The following is a 17,392-nucleotide window of genomic DNA, read 5'->3' on the forward strand; positions in this document are numbered from 1 at the left end:
GGCCATATTGAGTTTTAGATGGCGAGCAGACATCCAGATGGAGATGTCCTGAAGGCAGGACGAGACCTGAACCTGAATTGAGGGAGAGAGAGCAGGGGCAGAAATGTAGATTTGGGTGTCATCAGCATAGAGATGATAGTTGAAGCTGTGGGAGTGAATGAGTTCACCAAGCGAGTGAGTGTAGATAGAGAACAGAAGGGGACCCAGAACTGACCCTTGAGGAACCTCTACAGTAAGGTGATGGGAGGGGGAGGAGGAGCCCGCAAAGAAGACCCCCATTCAACCTCTGCCATTTCTTTTGAAAAGTAAATGCATCATAAAAAAGATCCTGAAAAGGGCAAATAGGAAAACAGCTCATTGGTAAAATATTATTAAAAAAAACCCTCCCCACACATAACCACAAATCAGTCCTGGCTCTGCCACTTGTCTGCTGTGTGACCTTGGGCAAGCCACTTTATTTCTCAGTGCCTCAGTTACCTCATCTAAAAAATGAGGATTGAGACTGTGAACACGATATTGGACTGTGTCCAATCAAATCTGCTTGTATCCACCCCAGAGTTTAGTACAGTGCCTGGCACACAGTAAGTGCTTTACAACTACCACAATTATTAATAAGGTCAGAAATCTCTAGTTCACATTTCAAAGGAAAAGAAGTGTATTTCATAGTGGACACACACAGAACCAAAAAAATCAAACTGAAACCCCAAATCTCTACTACAGGTTTCAAAGGAAGAGAATATATTCCATAGTGGATTCGCACAAAACCAAAAACTTGAACCGAAACTCCAGATCTCTACTCCAGGTCTCAAAAGAAGGAAGTGTATTTGATAGGGGAAAAGGGAGAAATATCAACTATGTGTTTTAGGACACTTAAGTACTAAAATGAGAACTCAACAACTGCCTTAGACTTCACAGATACTGAATGCAAATCCTCAGAAGTGCATTTAAGTCACTATTCTTCTGGGATTAGAGCACAGGCCTGGGAGCCAGAAGGTCATGGGTTCTAATTCCAGCTCCGCAATTTGTTTGCTGTGTGACCTTCAGCGAGTCACTATGCATCTCTGGGACTCAGTTACCTCATCTGTAAAATGGGGATTGAGATTGTGAGCCCCAGGTGAGACAGGGTCCGCATCCAACACAATTTGCTTGTATCCACCCCAGCGCTTAGTACAGTGCCTGGTACACAGTAAGTGCTCAACAAATACTACAATTATTAACATTATTAATAACAATAACTCCCTAGGAGATCCATGGGAGAGAATGATTTGACTTAGATTCAGTCTGCAGTTTTGCTTTCTTGGTACATAAAAAGAGGAACTTCGTTTTGAGAGCATTAGCAACTTGGATGAAGCCTGAAATGGCTAGAAACCTTGGCATCTCATCTACAGAAGATTGTAGATTAAACATCTTCAAAATATAATAGAATACTGATACTAAACATTTCTGTTACAAAGAAGTGTTTACTTTGCTGTTGATTTTAGCTATATTCATGCCAGTAAGAATAAAATAAAGCTTGGAACTGCCAGTTGGAAGCAAAGGCATAATCTCCTTCCTATACAATTAAGTTGTTATGGCTAATGCCATTGGTTAGAATACCTAATCTAATACCTAAACAAGGGTTTGACACCAAATACCTCTGAAAAATTACTTCCATGACAGAAGTGTCTTTAAGCTAAATTTAATATACATGGTATTAAAATTACACTCTAGATTATTTGTAAAAGGATTCAAACTGAGAAACTTTCTCAATTTTTCTGTCACGCAATTTTCTAAATAAAGGAGCATGAGTTCTGCAAAGATTAAATGGAAAGACCAAGTAAAATCTTTGACAGTTCAAACACATTTTTTCTCATATTTAGTGACACCTTAAGTATAATAATAATATACTATTCTACTATTTATTCTAAAGCAAATCATTGAGAGAAGCAGCATGGCATAGTGGAAAGACCCCGGGCTTGGGAGTCGGAGGTTGTGGGTTTTAATCCCAGCTCTGCCACTGATCAGCTGTGTGACTTTGGGCAAGTCAGTTGACTTCTCTGTGCCTCAGTTACTGTGCTCAGCGTGGCTCAGTGGAAAGAGCCCGGGCTTGGGAGTCAGAGGTCGTGGGTTCAAATTCCGATTCTGCCAATTGTCAGCTGTGTGACGTTGGGCAAGTCACTTAACTTTTCAGCGCTTAGAACAGTAATTTGCACATAGTAAGCGCTTAACAAGTGGCATTATTATTATTATCATTATTATCATTATTATTATTATTATTCACCTGTAAAATGGGGATTAAGACTGTGAGCCCCACGTGGGACAACCTGATTACTTTGTAATTGCTTAGCGCTTAGAACAGTGCCTGGCACATAGTAAGCATTTAATAAATGCCATCATTATTATTACTTTGGGGGGGGGGCATATATATTAATCATGAAAAGCATAGGTAAAGGTGGAAAAAATAATTCTTTTGGCCTGTGCAGGATGAAACAATCTTTGAAGCAAACATAGGTGCTATTTCAAATATGGCCTCCTTTTTTTAATGGTACTTGGTAAGCACTTACTATATGTCAAGCGCTGTTCTAAGCAGTGGGGTAGATACAAGATAATCAGCTCCCACGTGAGGCTCACAGTTAAAGTAGGAGGAAGAACAGATATTGGTTCCCCATTTTGCAGTTGAAGAAACTGAGGTCTAGAGAAGTTAAGTGACTTGCCCAAGGTCATACAGCAGGAAAGTGGTGGACCCAGGATTAGAGGCCAGGTTCTCTACTTTTCAGACCTGTGCTTTATCCACTATGTCACGCTGATTCCTTAGTTACTCAAAGTTATTCACGTTCCTGCTCTCTCCACTGCAGCAGGGTGAGGACAAGCAGCAGCCGAAGCCTTCCCACTCCTCTGATACCGGGGCTCGAGAGGCCACCTGGAGACTCCCTTCTGCTTCCACTAATAATAATAATAATAATAATGGCACTTATTAAGCGCTTACTATGTGCAAAGCACTGTTCTAAGCGCTGGGGAGGTTACAAGATGATCAGGTTGTCCCACAGGGGGCTCACAGTCTTTATCCTCATTTTACAGATGAGGTCGCTGACGATGATGATGATGACATTTATTAAGCGCTTACTATGTGCGAAGCACTGTTCTAAGCTCTTGGGAGGTTACAAGGTGATCAGGTTATCCCACGGGGGGCTCACAGTCTTAATCCCCATTTTACAGATGAGGTCACTGAGGCACAGAGAAGTTAAGTGACTTGCCCAAAGTCACACAGCTGACAACTGGCAGGGCTGGGATTTGAACCCATGACCTCTGGCTCCAAAGCCCGGGCTCCTTCCACGGAGCCACGCTGCTTCTCTAAGCAGCTTCGATTCTTGACGCTGGGCCCCACCCACGCTACTTTCTGTGCCGGGGCAAGGCCAGGATGAAGCAGAAGGCTGAGGCCGGCGTTTCTGGGCTGTTGTGACAGTTTGACTCTGAAATGCAGTGAGGAGAAGCGGCGAGGCTCACTGGAAAGAGCCCGGGCTTTGGAGTCAGAGGTCATGGGTTCAAATCCCGGCTCCGCCTATTGTCAGCTGTGTGACTTTGGGCAAGTCACTTCACTTCTCTGGGCCTCAGTTACCTCATCTGGAAAATGGGGATTAAAACTGTGAGCCCCGTGTGGGACAACCTGATCACCTTAAAGAGAAGGTCACCTTCTCTGGGCCTCAGTTACCTCATCTGGAAAATGGGGGTTAAGACTGTGAACCCCCCGTGGGACAACGTGATCACCTTGCAACCTCCCCAGTGCTTAGAACAGTGCCTTGCACATAGTAAGCGCTTAATAAATGCCATCATTATTATTATTATTAAATGCTCTGCCTGGATGCTGAGGAGCATGAAATTCTAATTCCTGTGGTATTTACCCTCACCTTTTATGTTGCTTTCTGTTTTGGTTGCACCTTCCTCATTTGTCTGTGGCCTTAGAAGGTGAATCTTTGATGGGCCAAATGACCCACTGGGAAGCAGCAAGGCCTGGAATGCCCTCCCTCCTCAAATCCACCAGACAATGATTCTCCCCAACTTCAAAGCCTTACTGAAGGCCCATCTCCTCCAAGAGGCCTTCCCGGACTAAGCCCCACTTTTCCTCATCTCCCACTTTCTTCTGTGTTGCCCTGACTTGCTCCCTTTGCTCTTCCCCCCTCCCACAGTGCTTATGTACATATCTGTCATTTTACTTATTTATGTTGATGTCTGTTTATTTGTAATGATCTCTGTGTCCCCTTCTCTAGACTGTGAGCTCGTTGTGGGCAGGAAACTCTACTGTGGATGAAGAGGTGTAAATTTTCACTGGGAAAAATTCCCCTGGGACAGGAATTCAGTAGAATTAATTCTTGAAGGAAATCAAGAGCTGTGGTTTGTTTCAGTGTTAGGTCTTCTCCTTACTAATGACAAACCTTTATGCTTCTATAAACCCTTTCCCCCTAGGATCTGGCTGGGCTTTGCAATCATTAATTAACACGCCCCAAACTGGGTGCGAGATAACACGATATCAACCTCATTATACAAATGGGGAAACCAAGGCACAGTAGGGCCGTGGGGACCAATCAAAGCTCTAGAGATTGGGCAGTGGAGCCAGACTCATTCATTCATAGAGAAGCAGCGTGGCTCAGTGGAAAGAGCACAGGCTTGGGAGTCAAAGGTCATGAGTTCAAATCCCGACTTTGCCACTTGTCAGCTGTGTGACTTTGGGCAAGTCACTTAACTTCTCTGGGCCTCAGTTCCCTCGTCTGTAAAATGGGTTGAAGGCTGTGAGCCCCCCCCTCGTGGGACAACCACATCACCTTGTAACCTCCCCAGCGCTTAGAACAGTGCTTTACACATAGTAAACGCTTAATAAATGCTATCATTATTATTATCATTATTATTACTGTACTGTACTTTCCCAAGTTCTTTGTAATAATAATAATAATAATAATAATGATGGCATTTATTAAGCACTTACTGTGTGCAAAGCACTGTTCTAAGCACTGGGGAGGTTACAAGGTGATCAGGTTGTCCCACGGGGGGCTCACAGTCTTCATCCCCATTTTACAGATGAGGGAACTGAGGCTCAGAGAAGTGAAGTGACTTGCCCAAAGTCACACAGCTGGCAATTGGCAGAGTCGAGATATGAACCTCTGACCTCGGACTCCAGAGCCCGTGCTCTTTCCACTGAGCCACACTGCTTCTTCTGTACTTCTTCTGTCTTACTCTGCAGACAGTAAGCACTCAATAAATACGATATAGGAAGCAGAATGCTCTAGTGGATAGATCATGGGCCTGGGGGTCAGAAAGACATGGGTTCTAATCCCGGTTCTGCCACTGGTCTGCTTTGTAACCTTGCGCTAGTCACTTAACATCTCTGTGCCTTAGTTACCTCACCTGTAAAATGGACTATGCCCAACCTGATTAGCTTGTACCTGCTCCAGCTCTTAGGACAGTGCCTGGCAGAGCCCACTGTTGGGTAGGGACCATCTCTATATGTTGCCAACTTGTACTTCCCAAGCGCTTAGTACAGTGTTCTGCACACAGTAAATGCTCAATAAATACGACAATAAATGAATGATTAATCAACATCATAATAAAATGACCTCATCTATTTTTAATCTGTGTACTTTCCCCCAGCGCTTGCTTCTGGCCTTTGAATATAAGAGCTTAATAAATATGATGACTACTCCTACTAGTTACAGGTCCTTAAACTTTGGGACCTTCTACTTTCTCTGTACGGGAGGACATTCAACAAAAAGCTGAAAGTGATCAAGTCAGAAGTGGAGGATCTGGCTCAGCCTCTGAGCAATACGGATGGAATGCCATTCCTGTCCCAGGCCCCAAAATAATAATAATTACGGTATTTCTTAAGTGCTTACTGTGTGCCAGACACTGTACTAAGCGCTGGAGTGGATACGAGCAAATCGGGTTGGACACAGTCCCTGACCCACATGGGGCTCACAGTGTCAACCCTTATTTTACAGAATAGGTAACTGAGGCCCAGAGAAGTCAGGTGACTTGCCCAAGGTCACACAGCAGACAAGGGGCTGAGGTGGGATTAGAACCCATGACCTTCTGACTCCCAGGCCTGTGGTCTATCCACTGGGCCATACTCCCCTCTACCAATACCTGCCATCAAGGAAGAGTAAGTGAGAGACTTGGTCCCTCGGGGCGGGGGAAGAGATAAGGGGCGGGGACTGATTTACAGGGATTGATTTCTGCAGCGCTCTATTCTCACATTTATTCTCAGTGGTGTGGCCTCTAGATTGTAAAATCATTACGAGCAGGGAACATGTCTCCTAATTATTTTGTATTGTACTCTTCCAAGCACTTAGTACAGTGTGCTGCACACAGTAAGTGCTCAATAACTACCACTGATTGCTTGAATGATAAATAAGGATACTCATTTTATTTCCCCGGTCTCCTCCACTGTCATAATTTTGCTTTTACTGCTGGGGGAAATAAAATCCGAGGAATCTGAGGGACATTTTAGTTAAGTGCTATAAAATGTTATACAATCTCCTGCCTAGACATTTATACAAATTAGAAGTCATCAGTGGTATTTACTGAACATGTGCTGTGGACAGAGCACTGTTTTAGGCACTTGGGGAGAGTGCAATACAACACATTGACAGGCACATTCTCTTCCCACAATGGTCTTTCACCCTAGAGGATGGGCTTACAGTTTAGAGACTCACAGTTTAGAGTCTTACAGTTCCCATAAAACTCCTCTGAAATATCCTCATAAAAGGATTTTATTCCTGGGATATTAACCCATAGGCAGGGATTGTTTCTATCAACTCTACAGTACTGTACTTTCCCAAGCACTTGGTACGGTGTTCTGTGCACAGTAAGCACTAAATAAATACTGACTGATTGATATACAATAATATCTTTGGGGTTTTTTTTGCAGATAAGGTGGTCTTATTTACATTCTCATATTAGTTCTATATTTCAAACTCCAAGGTACATTTTGTTTTTGTTGTTCTTGATAATGTGCATCTTCAACTGCCAGCCTCTAAAGATAATAATAATAATAATAATTTTGGTATTTCATTCATTCAGTCATTTATTGAGAGTTTACTGTGCACAGAGCACTGTACTAAGCACTTGGAAAGTACAATTCAGCAATAGAGACAATCCCTGCCCACACCAGGTTTACAGTCTCATAAGTGCTTACTATTTGTCAGGCACTGTACTAAGCGCTGGGGTGAATACTAGCAGTGAGCGCTCAATAAATACGATTTAATGAATTGAATGAATGAATAGAAGGGGGGGACCGTCTCTGTATGTTGCCAACTTGTACTTCCCAAGCGCTTAGTACAGTGCTCTGCACACAGTAAGCGCTCAATAAATACGATTGAATGAATGAATGAATGAATGAATGCGCCGTCTAAACTTGCTGCCTCATATTCCTCAACTCCAATAGAAGAAATTATTCAATTTATTTTATTAATGATGTGTAAATAGTTATAATCCTATTTATCTATTTTTGAGGCTGTTGACGCCTGTCTACTTGTTTTGATGCCTGTCTCTCCCCTTCTAGACTGTGAGCCCGCCATTGGGTAGGGATTGTCTCTATATGATGCCGACTTGTGCTTCCCAAGCGCTTAGTACAGTGCTCTGCACACAGTAAGCGCTCAATAAATACAATTGAATGAATGAATGAATTTTTTCCAAACCCACACCACTTCACCAGTCTTTCCCAAACCTATATGTCTTAATGACAATACATCTGATAGCAATCAGCAACAATAGTTTGAACAAGTGCTGAATCAGTGTGGTGCGCTGTATTTTTAACTTTTAAAAATTATAACGGCTACTTTCCTTCTATCAGCTCCTTTGTAACACTGGGACATTAGGTCTGTTTTTCCTCCTGTGTCAGACAGTTTCTGTGCTAATGTGTCTTCATGGAACAACAGAGTTATTCACTGAGGTGGCACAAAGTCTAGATGGAGATGCACCTTCTCCAGAACAGCTAAAACAGAATAAATTTTGGAGTTTGAAATACAGAATAGAGCTAGTCATGGGCAGGAACCGTCTCTCTTTATTGCTGTATTGTACTTTCCAAGTGCTTAGTACAGTGCTCTGTACATAAGCGCTCAACAAATACGATTGAATTGAATGAGAATGTAAATTAAGACCACCTTGTCAGCAAAAAATAGCATTTCAAGACATTACTGTATATAAATCAGTCAATCAGTATTTCATTCATTCAGTCAGTCAGTAAATTGTATTTATTGAGCGCTTACTGTGTGCAAAGCACTGTACTAAGCTCTTGGTAAGTACAAATCAGCAACATAGAGAGACGGTCCATACCCAACAACGGGTTCACAGTCTCGAAGTTATTTAGTACTTACTGTATGCAGAGCTCTGTACTAAGTGCTTGGGGAAGTACAGTATGGGGTTTTTGGATTAAAGAGGCACTATTTAAATGATCTAAGTATGATCTAAATGATAATATTTGTGATAATAATAATAACGGTCTTTGTGTGGCCCACACAGCTTTCTACGATGGACTCCCTGCTTTGCTCATCCTGGGGTTGTGATAAGAATTGGAGACTTCCAGTCAGGATTGCAAATCAAATCAATCAGTAGTATTTACTGAGCTCCTACTGTGTGCAAAGCACTGTGGTAAGTGTTATGAAGAGTTCAATATAGTAGAGTTGGTAGATAGGTTCCCTGTCCACAAGAAGCTTACATTTTTAATAGGGAAAAGACCCAAAATGATGGCTTGCTGGCCTGTTTGCTTTTTGAAGCCTGTCTCCTCTCAGTTTCCACCCCTGATTAAATCTCTGCTTCCTCTGCCTCCTGGGGACCCGGGAAATGGGAAGGGGAGGGAAAGAGGTAGGGTATATACACTTCATTCTGGAACGGGCAGAATAGCCTCTTCTCGGATCCTAAAACTATTGAAACCATAGTGTAGGATTAAATCTATAGATAAAATTGCATGTGCACATTTTGTCATGCTTTTTTCCAAGTACTAATGTCTAAAATTGAAAGGTCAATCACTCAATCATCAGTGGTATTTATTAAGCACTTACTGTACACAGAGAATTGAGCTAAGTGCTCGGGAAAGTACAATACGAGTTGGTAGACATGCTTGACCCCCACCTGCAAGGTGCTTACAGTCTATAGAGGGATTACAGAGAATCAGCCTGAACTAGTGGAAAGAACACAGCCCTGGGAGTCAGGAGGAGTTGAGTTCTAATTCTGGCTCTGCCACTGGTCTGCTGTGGAACCTTGGGCAGGTCACTTCACTTCTCTGAGTCCCAGTTCCCTCATCTGTAAAATGGGGATTAAGACCGTGAGCCCCATGTGGGACATGGACTGTGTCCAACCTGATTCGCCTGTATCTAACCCAGCACTTAGTATAGTGCCTGGCAGAGAGTAAGCACTTAAATACCATAAAAAAAGGGAGGCGACCATTACAATAATAATAAGAAGCAGCAGCATGGCTCAGGGGAAAGAGGCCGGGCTTTGGAGATAGAGGTCATGGGTTCAAATCTAGGCTCCGCCACTTGTCAGCTGTGTGACTTTGGGCAAGTCACTTAACTTCTCTGCGCCTCAGTTACCTCATCTGTAAAATGGGGATTAAGACTGTGAGCCCCCCGCGGGACAACCTGATCACCTTGTAACCTCCGCAACACTTAGAACACTGCATTGCACATAGTAAGCGCTTAATAAATGCCATTATTATTAATGTTGGTATTTGCTAACCACTTGCTATTTGCAAAGCACTGTTCCAAGCACTGGGGGGATACGAGGTGATCAGGTTGTCCCACATGGGGCTCACAGTCTTAATCCCCACTTTACAGATGAGGTAACTGAGGCCCAGAGAAGTGAAATGACTTGCTCAAGGTCACACAGCAGACAAATGGCAGAACCGGGAGTAGAACTCATGGACCTCTGACTCCCAAGCCCGTACTCTTTCCACTGAGCCACTCTGCTTCTCCCCTATCTGTAAGTTATTACAGATAGGGGAAAAAAAAGAGTATAAGGATATGGATATAAGTGCTGGGTAGCTGGGGTGAGTTATAAAGTGCTTAAGGGTTACACAGCCAAGTGTGTAGGCAAAATGGGGGTCAGGGTGAGGTGGCAGGTAGGGGAAATGAGGGCTTAGTGATTTCAGGAGGATTTTGATGATGGAGAGAGTGGTGGATTGTCATATATGTAGGGGGAAAGAGTTCCAGGAAAAAGGAAGGATATGGGAAGGGGTCAATGCCAGGATAGACGAGATCAACCTACAGAGCCTAGGCTGGTGTTAGAGGACTGAAGGGTACGGCTTGCTTCCTTTATTCATCCCCCCCTCCCAGCCCCACAGCACGTACGTACATAGGTGTAATTTGTTTATATTAATGCTGGTCTCCCCCTCTAGACTGTAAGCTCATTTTGGGCAGGGAATGTGTCTGTTGTTACATTGGACTCTCCCAAGTGCTTAGTACAGGGCTCTGCACACAGTAAGCACTCAATAAATACGATTGAATGAATGAAGATCAGTAAAGTTTGGTGGGAGAGGGAGAGCTGATTGAGTGCCTTAAAGCTGACGCTTGTCTCGGAGGCAGCTGGACACCATTGCTGGTTTTTGAGGAGTGGGGAAGACACCGGCTGATCAGTTTTTCAGTGAAGTATGGCTGGACGGGGAGAGACAGGAGGTTGGGTGGTCAATGGTCAATGACTACAAGGTGGGAAATGTTAACTGCTTGGATCAGCAAGGTACTAGTTTGGTTGGATAGGAAAGGGCATATTCTAGAGATGCTGCGAAGACAGAATCAACAGGATTTTGAGATAGATTGAATTTGTGGATTGAATGAGAGAGATGAGTTGAGAATAATTCCAAGGTTACGAGGTTGTGAGGCAGAGAAGATGTGGTGATGTCTACAGTGACAGGAAAGTCAAGGGGAGGATAAGGTAGGAAGATGATTTCTGCTTTGGACGTGTTAAATTTGAGGTGTCGGTTGGACATCCAGATAGAGAAGCCCTGAAGGCGGGAAGGAATCACCTGTTTAGAGATAGTAGTTGAAGTCATGGGAGCAAATGAGTTCTCCAAGGGAGAGGGTGTTGATGGAGAACAGAAGGGGATGCAGCACTGAACTTTGAGGGACTCCCAAAGTTAAAGGGTGGGAGGCAGAGGAGGAGTCAGCAAAAGAGACTGAGGAGAAGTCAGAGAGCCGAGAGGAGAACCAGGAGAGGACAGTGTCAGCAAAGCCAAAGTTGGCTAAAGTTTCCAGGAGAAGGGGGTGGTCCACAGTGTCAAAGGCAGTGAGGAAGTTGAGGAGGATTAGGATGGACGACAGATCATTGGGTTTGACAAGAAGGAGATCATGGTTGACTTTAAAGAGGGTTATTTCCATGGAGTGAAGGGGGTGGAAGCCAGATTGGAGGGGGTCAAGGAGAGAATTGGAGGAGAGAGAGTGGAGAGAGTGAGTGAAGACAACTTATTAGTGGAGTCTGGGGAGGAGTGTGTTCTTGCAGTAGTCTTGTAAGCTCATTGTGGGCATTGTGTCTACTACCAGCTCTAATACTGTACTCTCCCAATCTCTTAGTAAAGTGCTCTGCACACAGTTAGTGCTCAATAAATACCATTGATTGAATGGTAGGAGAGAGATGGGGGTGATCACTTAGCTCCACCCTTCAAAATAAACTGCTTCTTTCTTCAATCTAATGTTTAAGTCTATCTTTAATTTTTGTAAAACACTTTATATGCCTTTTTGTAAAATATAAAGGAACGTCTGTATGTACTGTGTTCTCGGCCCCCCTCCACCTTTATAACTTCCATGACAGAAGGTCCTTCAGCTATTCTCCAGCCATTTGAGAATGGAGAATATGTCTTTATAGTATCAGTTCTGCTCTTTCTGCTTGAATGTGTCTCAGCTCAAGGGACAGATTTGAAAACAACAAGTAGCATAGGTGGAAAATGCATGACACAGTATGTCCTGTATGTGAACATAGCATGGAATAAAATGCTAGTCATCTACAGGACTTTATTGGCATCCATCCACACGGACTGGCTCTCCTTATTAGCAATCACATCTTCATATCCACAGGATAATTATCTATTCTCTCTCCATCTCCCTTCCTCCCGCTATCACTCCCTCCCTTTAATCACAGAGTAAAGCTAGATACACTGAATCCCAACTGCTCCCTCTAAACTGTAAACTCATTCTAGACTGTAAGATCACTGTGGGCAGGAAATGTGTCTGTTTTATTGCGCTATTGGATTCTCCCAAGTGCTTAGTATGGTGCTCTGCACATAGCAAGCACTTAATAAATATGATTGACTGACTGATCCCTCTAGATTATAAGCTCGCTGAGGGCAGAGAATGTGTCTACCAACCCTGTTATACTGTACTCTCCCAAGCACTTAGTACAGTACTGTGCACAAAGTAAACGCTCAATAAATACTATTGACAGATTCCACTGTCAACTTTGGGGTCATTTTTTAAGTCACTGGCCGGGAATGCCTTGTAATTTGGGAGTGCTCTGGATGGCTATATTCCATCAGGGTGGAGTTGTGGTTGGGAATCCCAAAGTACAAGAACCTTGGATGTGTTCAATTTGGGGAGCTGGCTAAAGTTCAGAAAAAGGGGACCCCCAAGACATCAGCTAAACAATTAGGTAAAGGGCTAATGATGCCAAGGGCCCATTTGATCTATTCTACTTTCTGGCGAAAAATGATCCATTTACATTGCTTACAAGAAAGCCTCCCAGGAGGATGTTCTAATGGCAACTATTTCCTTAAAGGTCAGCCAGTCAGTCAATTGTATTTATTGAGCGCTTCCTATGTGCAGAGCACTGTACTAAGCACTTGGGAGAGTACAATGTAACAGAGTTGGCAGACACATTCCCCACCCACAATGAGCTTACAGTCTAGAGGGGGAGACAGACATTAATATAAATAAATTACAGATATGAATCAATTGCAGCTATGTTTGGTTCTTCTGAGGTTGCTGGCTTTTTCCATGATCAGTGGTCACTTCAGTCACCTCTGCTGGCTGTGAATTGGGCAATACCCTCACCCTCACACTTGACCAGGGCACTCTGTATCCCTTGGGGGCAGGAGGGGTGGGGGGGTGAATGACTGGCTGGCTACAGTCCCTCTAGACTGTACACTCCTTGTGGGCAGGGAATATATCTGTTTACTGTTTTATCACACTTTCCCAAATGCTTACTACAGTGCTCTGCACACAGTATTTTGCTCAATAAATACGACTGAATGAATGAATGACGAAAGGGTGAATAAAGCTGGGCAAACCACTGTCGTTCTCAATTGCTTTTCACGGGGTCCTGAGGAGTAAGGCGCACCCATTGTCCTCCATGGGAGGCTTCACTACTTAACTGGGCCTTTGATATGTAAGGGCTCAGTGTGAAAGAATATCTGACTGTCCTCAAATGAATATTTTTTTTATCATTTCCTTGTGCAGGATTGTTTTGCTCCCCCTTTGTTTGTTTAGGCAGAAAAGAAAATGTTGCGGAATGTCCAGCGGTATAAGTAGGTCTCTTTCATGTGCTAGAAAACACAGGGAGGGTTTCATGACTTCCCAGTTCCAAAAAAGTTTACGCTCTCTGGTTTCTCAGCTTTGGATCGGATTCCCGAACCACTTGCGTCCATGTGTGTCTTCCCATCCTGTTGAACTTGCGGTGATGTTAGAAACATCCTGTGTGGTTCTGTAATAGTCTGACCCCATTCCAGGTGTTGCCACTACTTTCCTAATCTTTTGAAAAAACTCAATAACAGAAATTACATTGCCCATGGGGGCTAATGCTAAAGCCTAAAGGACCTACGGAAGTCTCATAAAGACCTTGAGTGGCCCTAGAGCCATGATAGTGTATACCCACCACATACAAGTGTTCCTAATAAGCAAATTCTTCTTTTTATTATTATTGAACTAGGGTTGTTGGGCACTACAGAATAGGATTCCAGGTCAGGAGAAAGAAACAATTTGTCTAGCTGTGTGTCTGTGATTACCTCCAGGTGCTGTTTAAATCACGGTTCCTAGGGTAATGACTCTCTGGTGTAAGCCTTCTTTAGAACGTGGCAGAATTTGCTATTGCAATAGCAAGAAATTCTGTTAAGCTCCCATGGGCCCATTTTGGTTGTTGGTCTTAGAGGCTTCTAAAGCATATTGTGTTTTGGTTAAGACACATTAAATGTCCACCTTTCCTTTATACAACCTCAACCACAAGTGACTACTCTGACTGCAGAGCACCTTGAAACTCAGGTCAGTTCACTAACAGGACGGAGCTGCGAATTCTTTTAACAGATTAACAGACATCTGCTTTATGTTGTCGGGTGGCTCTGAAAATATCATTTTGAGACCACATGATGCCTAAGGTGATGCAGCTGAGGCTTCACGCTTGGCCTGTGAATCAGAGATTGGACTTGTTTCAGTTGCCTGTTTTCAGTAGGCTCCCTTCTTCCCCTCTTGCCTAGTCTATTCCTCACTCTGCTGCCCAGATCAATTTTTTTTTTTTTTTTTTTACAAAAACATTCAGTCCACATTTCCCCACTCCTCAGTATCCTCCAATGGTCATCCATCCAGCTCGGCAAAGAAAAACTCCTTACCATTGGCTTTAAAACACTCAATCATCTTGCCCCCATTCAATGGTACTGATTGAGCACTTAGTGTGTGCAGTGTATTATACTAAACAATTGGGAAGTTCAAAATAAAGAACTGCCCACAAGAAGCTAACAGTCTAATGGAAGAAACAGGCATAAGATTTACAGATAGAGCAATCAAATGAGTAACTGAATATACAAATGAGTAAGATTTGGATTTAAGACTTTTCATCAGTTGTCTCCTCCCCTTTAGCACTCTTCACTTCTCATTCATTCAATCGTATTTATTGAGCGCTTACTGTGTGCAGAGCACTGTACTAGGCGCTTGGGAAGCACAAGAACCAAACCCTCTCACTGACAGCTTCCGGTCTCTGACACTTTTCCTCTATCTTTCCTTCTGCGTGGAATTCTCTTCCCCCTGAAATCTGCCAAACAGCTTCTTCTCACCTCCCAAGCCCTCCTTTAAAAGATTTTCCCTGATTAATCTCTCCCTTCCCTGTTATGTCATTCATCGCCTGCCCTGGCAATCATTCCTCATTATTTACTTGTTTTTTAATTCTTTAGTTGCTGGTATTCAGCTCATCTTTTTAATCAATCATTGATTATTTAGGAGCACTGTAGTGAAAGTGCTAGGGACAATACAATACAATAGAGTTGGTAGACACAATCCCTGCCCTTATGTTTGACAACTTATTTCTACTTGTTCTCCCACAAATTGTACAGGTTGACTAATTTTGAAGCGGATATAATATTAAAGTGAGGATGTTGCCTTTGTAGATGGTGGGGAGGGAGAAGGGGGGTAGGGAGAGAGGGAGACTGACCGGAGATTAGCTAATCTTCAAGTGGTATTTTCAGGACTCACTGAAATGATTTCCCTTTAGTCACAGAAGGCAGTCACAAGCCTTCCCCAATTAAGCCCTCTTTTCCCCCTTCTCTCTTCAGGGCCATCTGTGCACTTGGATCTGTGATCTTTGGATATTTGGTATTCACCCCACCCTCAACCCCACAGCATTTATGAACATATCTATAAATTACAGATTAGAAATTATTTATATTAATGTCTGTCTGTCCCCCTCTAGACTGAAAACTCATTGTGAGCAGGGAAAGCGTCTACCAACTCCATTGTATTGTACTCTCCCAAATGTTTAGTGCAGTGCTCTGCACATACGAAGCACTCAAATATGATTGAGAAAGTACATTTTTCCTTTTCTATCAGTGTTCTAGAAATGCACTGTACTAGAGCAATCATATATTGAGTACAGGCATATCACAACACAACTACGTTACGTTCCTCGAAAATGTAACGCAATTGAGAATGGAGAATGGTCCTTTATTATTATCCTCATCTCATAAACAGGAGTTTGAAGGTCACAGAGTAGTTAACCCTGATGATCAATCAACAGTATTTACTGAGCGTTTACTGTGTGCAGAGCACTGTACTAAGCACTTGGGAGAGTACAAATTGTCAGCTGTGTGAATTTGGGCAAGTCACTTCACTTCTCTGTGCCTCAGTTACCTCATCTGTAAAATGGGCATTAAGACTGTGAGCCCCCTGTGAGAAAACCTGATCACCTTGTAACCTCCCCAGCGTTTAGAGCTGTGCTTTGCACATAGTAAGCACTTAATAAATGCCATTATTATTATTATTATTATCATTACAATATTACAGAGTTGGTAGGCATGTTCCCTGCCCAAAGTGAGCCAATGGTCTGGAGAAAACATGGCAACAGGGTCTTAAGCCACCATATCTACTTAAGCACTCTTCACTTCTACTAATCAAATCCTCTCGCTGAACCTCACTGACAGCTTGCCAACCTCTGACATTTTTGCTCACATCTTTTCTTCTTCGTGGAATTCTCTTCCCCCTGAAATCTACCAAAGCAAGGTCCTTCTCACCTGGAGAAAACATGGCAACACATTCTAAAGCCACCATCTCTACTTAGGCACCAGAGAAACCGCATATGGTAGCTATATCTTAAGGATTGGACACTTGAGAGACAGATTTTGAGGTAGAGAAGGCTAGAAACTAATTTAACAAAGGATGTGAAAATATTTTTATAGAACACTGACCAGCTATTCAAGTCCACAGAGATTGGACTAGGTTTATTTAACTGGCAGCTAGAAATAATTTGGTTGGATTGGATTAGAAGCAGCCTGATCTAGTGGAAAGAACTTGGGCCTCAGAGTCAGAGGATCTAAATTCTAACCCCAGCTCCAACACCTGCCTTCTGTGTGGCCTTAGGCAAACCACTTCACTTCTCTGTGCCTCAGTTATCTCATCTGTAAAATGGGGATTCAATCTTCCTACTTACACTGTGAACCCCAAGTGGGACAGGGACTGCTCCCAACTTGAATATCTTTTATCTACCACAGCGCTTAGTACAGGGCTTGGCATATAGTAAGTGCTTAACAAGTACCATTAAAAAGAGTGAGAAAATTCTGGGATGGGCTACAGAAGGTGGAGAGAAAACAACTAGACAATCACTATGGCCTGTGTGCCTAGAGTTAGGGGGCTCCTGAATTTCATTTTCGTTCTCTGATTCTATGTTAGTACAGTGCTTGGTACACAATAAGCGCTCAATTATTACAACTGAATGAATGAATGATATCCACAGATGGATTTGCACTCAATCCCGCTGTTGGCCTTGGAACCTAGGTTCAGACTCAAGAGGCCACAGTTACAATACTAAAAAAAAAATGAGAGTCCACTTCTGAAGACTGGCAGGCACATAATATTAGTTCTTTTCTCTCAAAAAATTAAGCACTTGCTGCCTAAATTCATTGTTTGCTAGAATGAGAGGAACATAAATCTGAAATTTAGGTCTATTTCACACAACAGCAGCACACAAC

General features: G+C 43.0%; 1 protein-coding gene across 2 annotated transcripts in view; it reads right to left on the reverse strand.

Annotated features, from left to right (window-relative positions):
* Window positions 1-17,392, reverse strand: part of VPS13B (vacuolar protein sorting 13 homolog B) — a 1,018,523-nt gene that overhangs the window by 110,410 nt on the left and 890,721 nt on the right. The window lies entirely within an intron of this gene.

Source organism: Tachyglossus aculeatus, chromosome 4, assembly GCF_015852505.1.
Source record: "Tachyglossus aculeatus isolate mTacAcu1 chromosome 4, mTacAcu1.pri, whole genome shotgun sequence".
Taxonomy (NCBI): domain Eukaryota; kingdom Metazoa; phylum Chordata; class Mammalia; order Monotremata; family Tachyglossidae; genus Tachyglossus; species Tachyglossus aculeatus.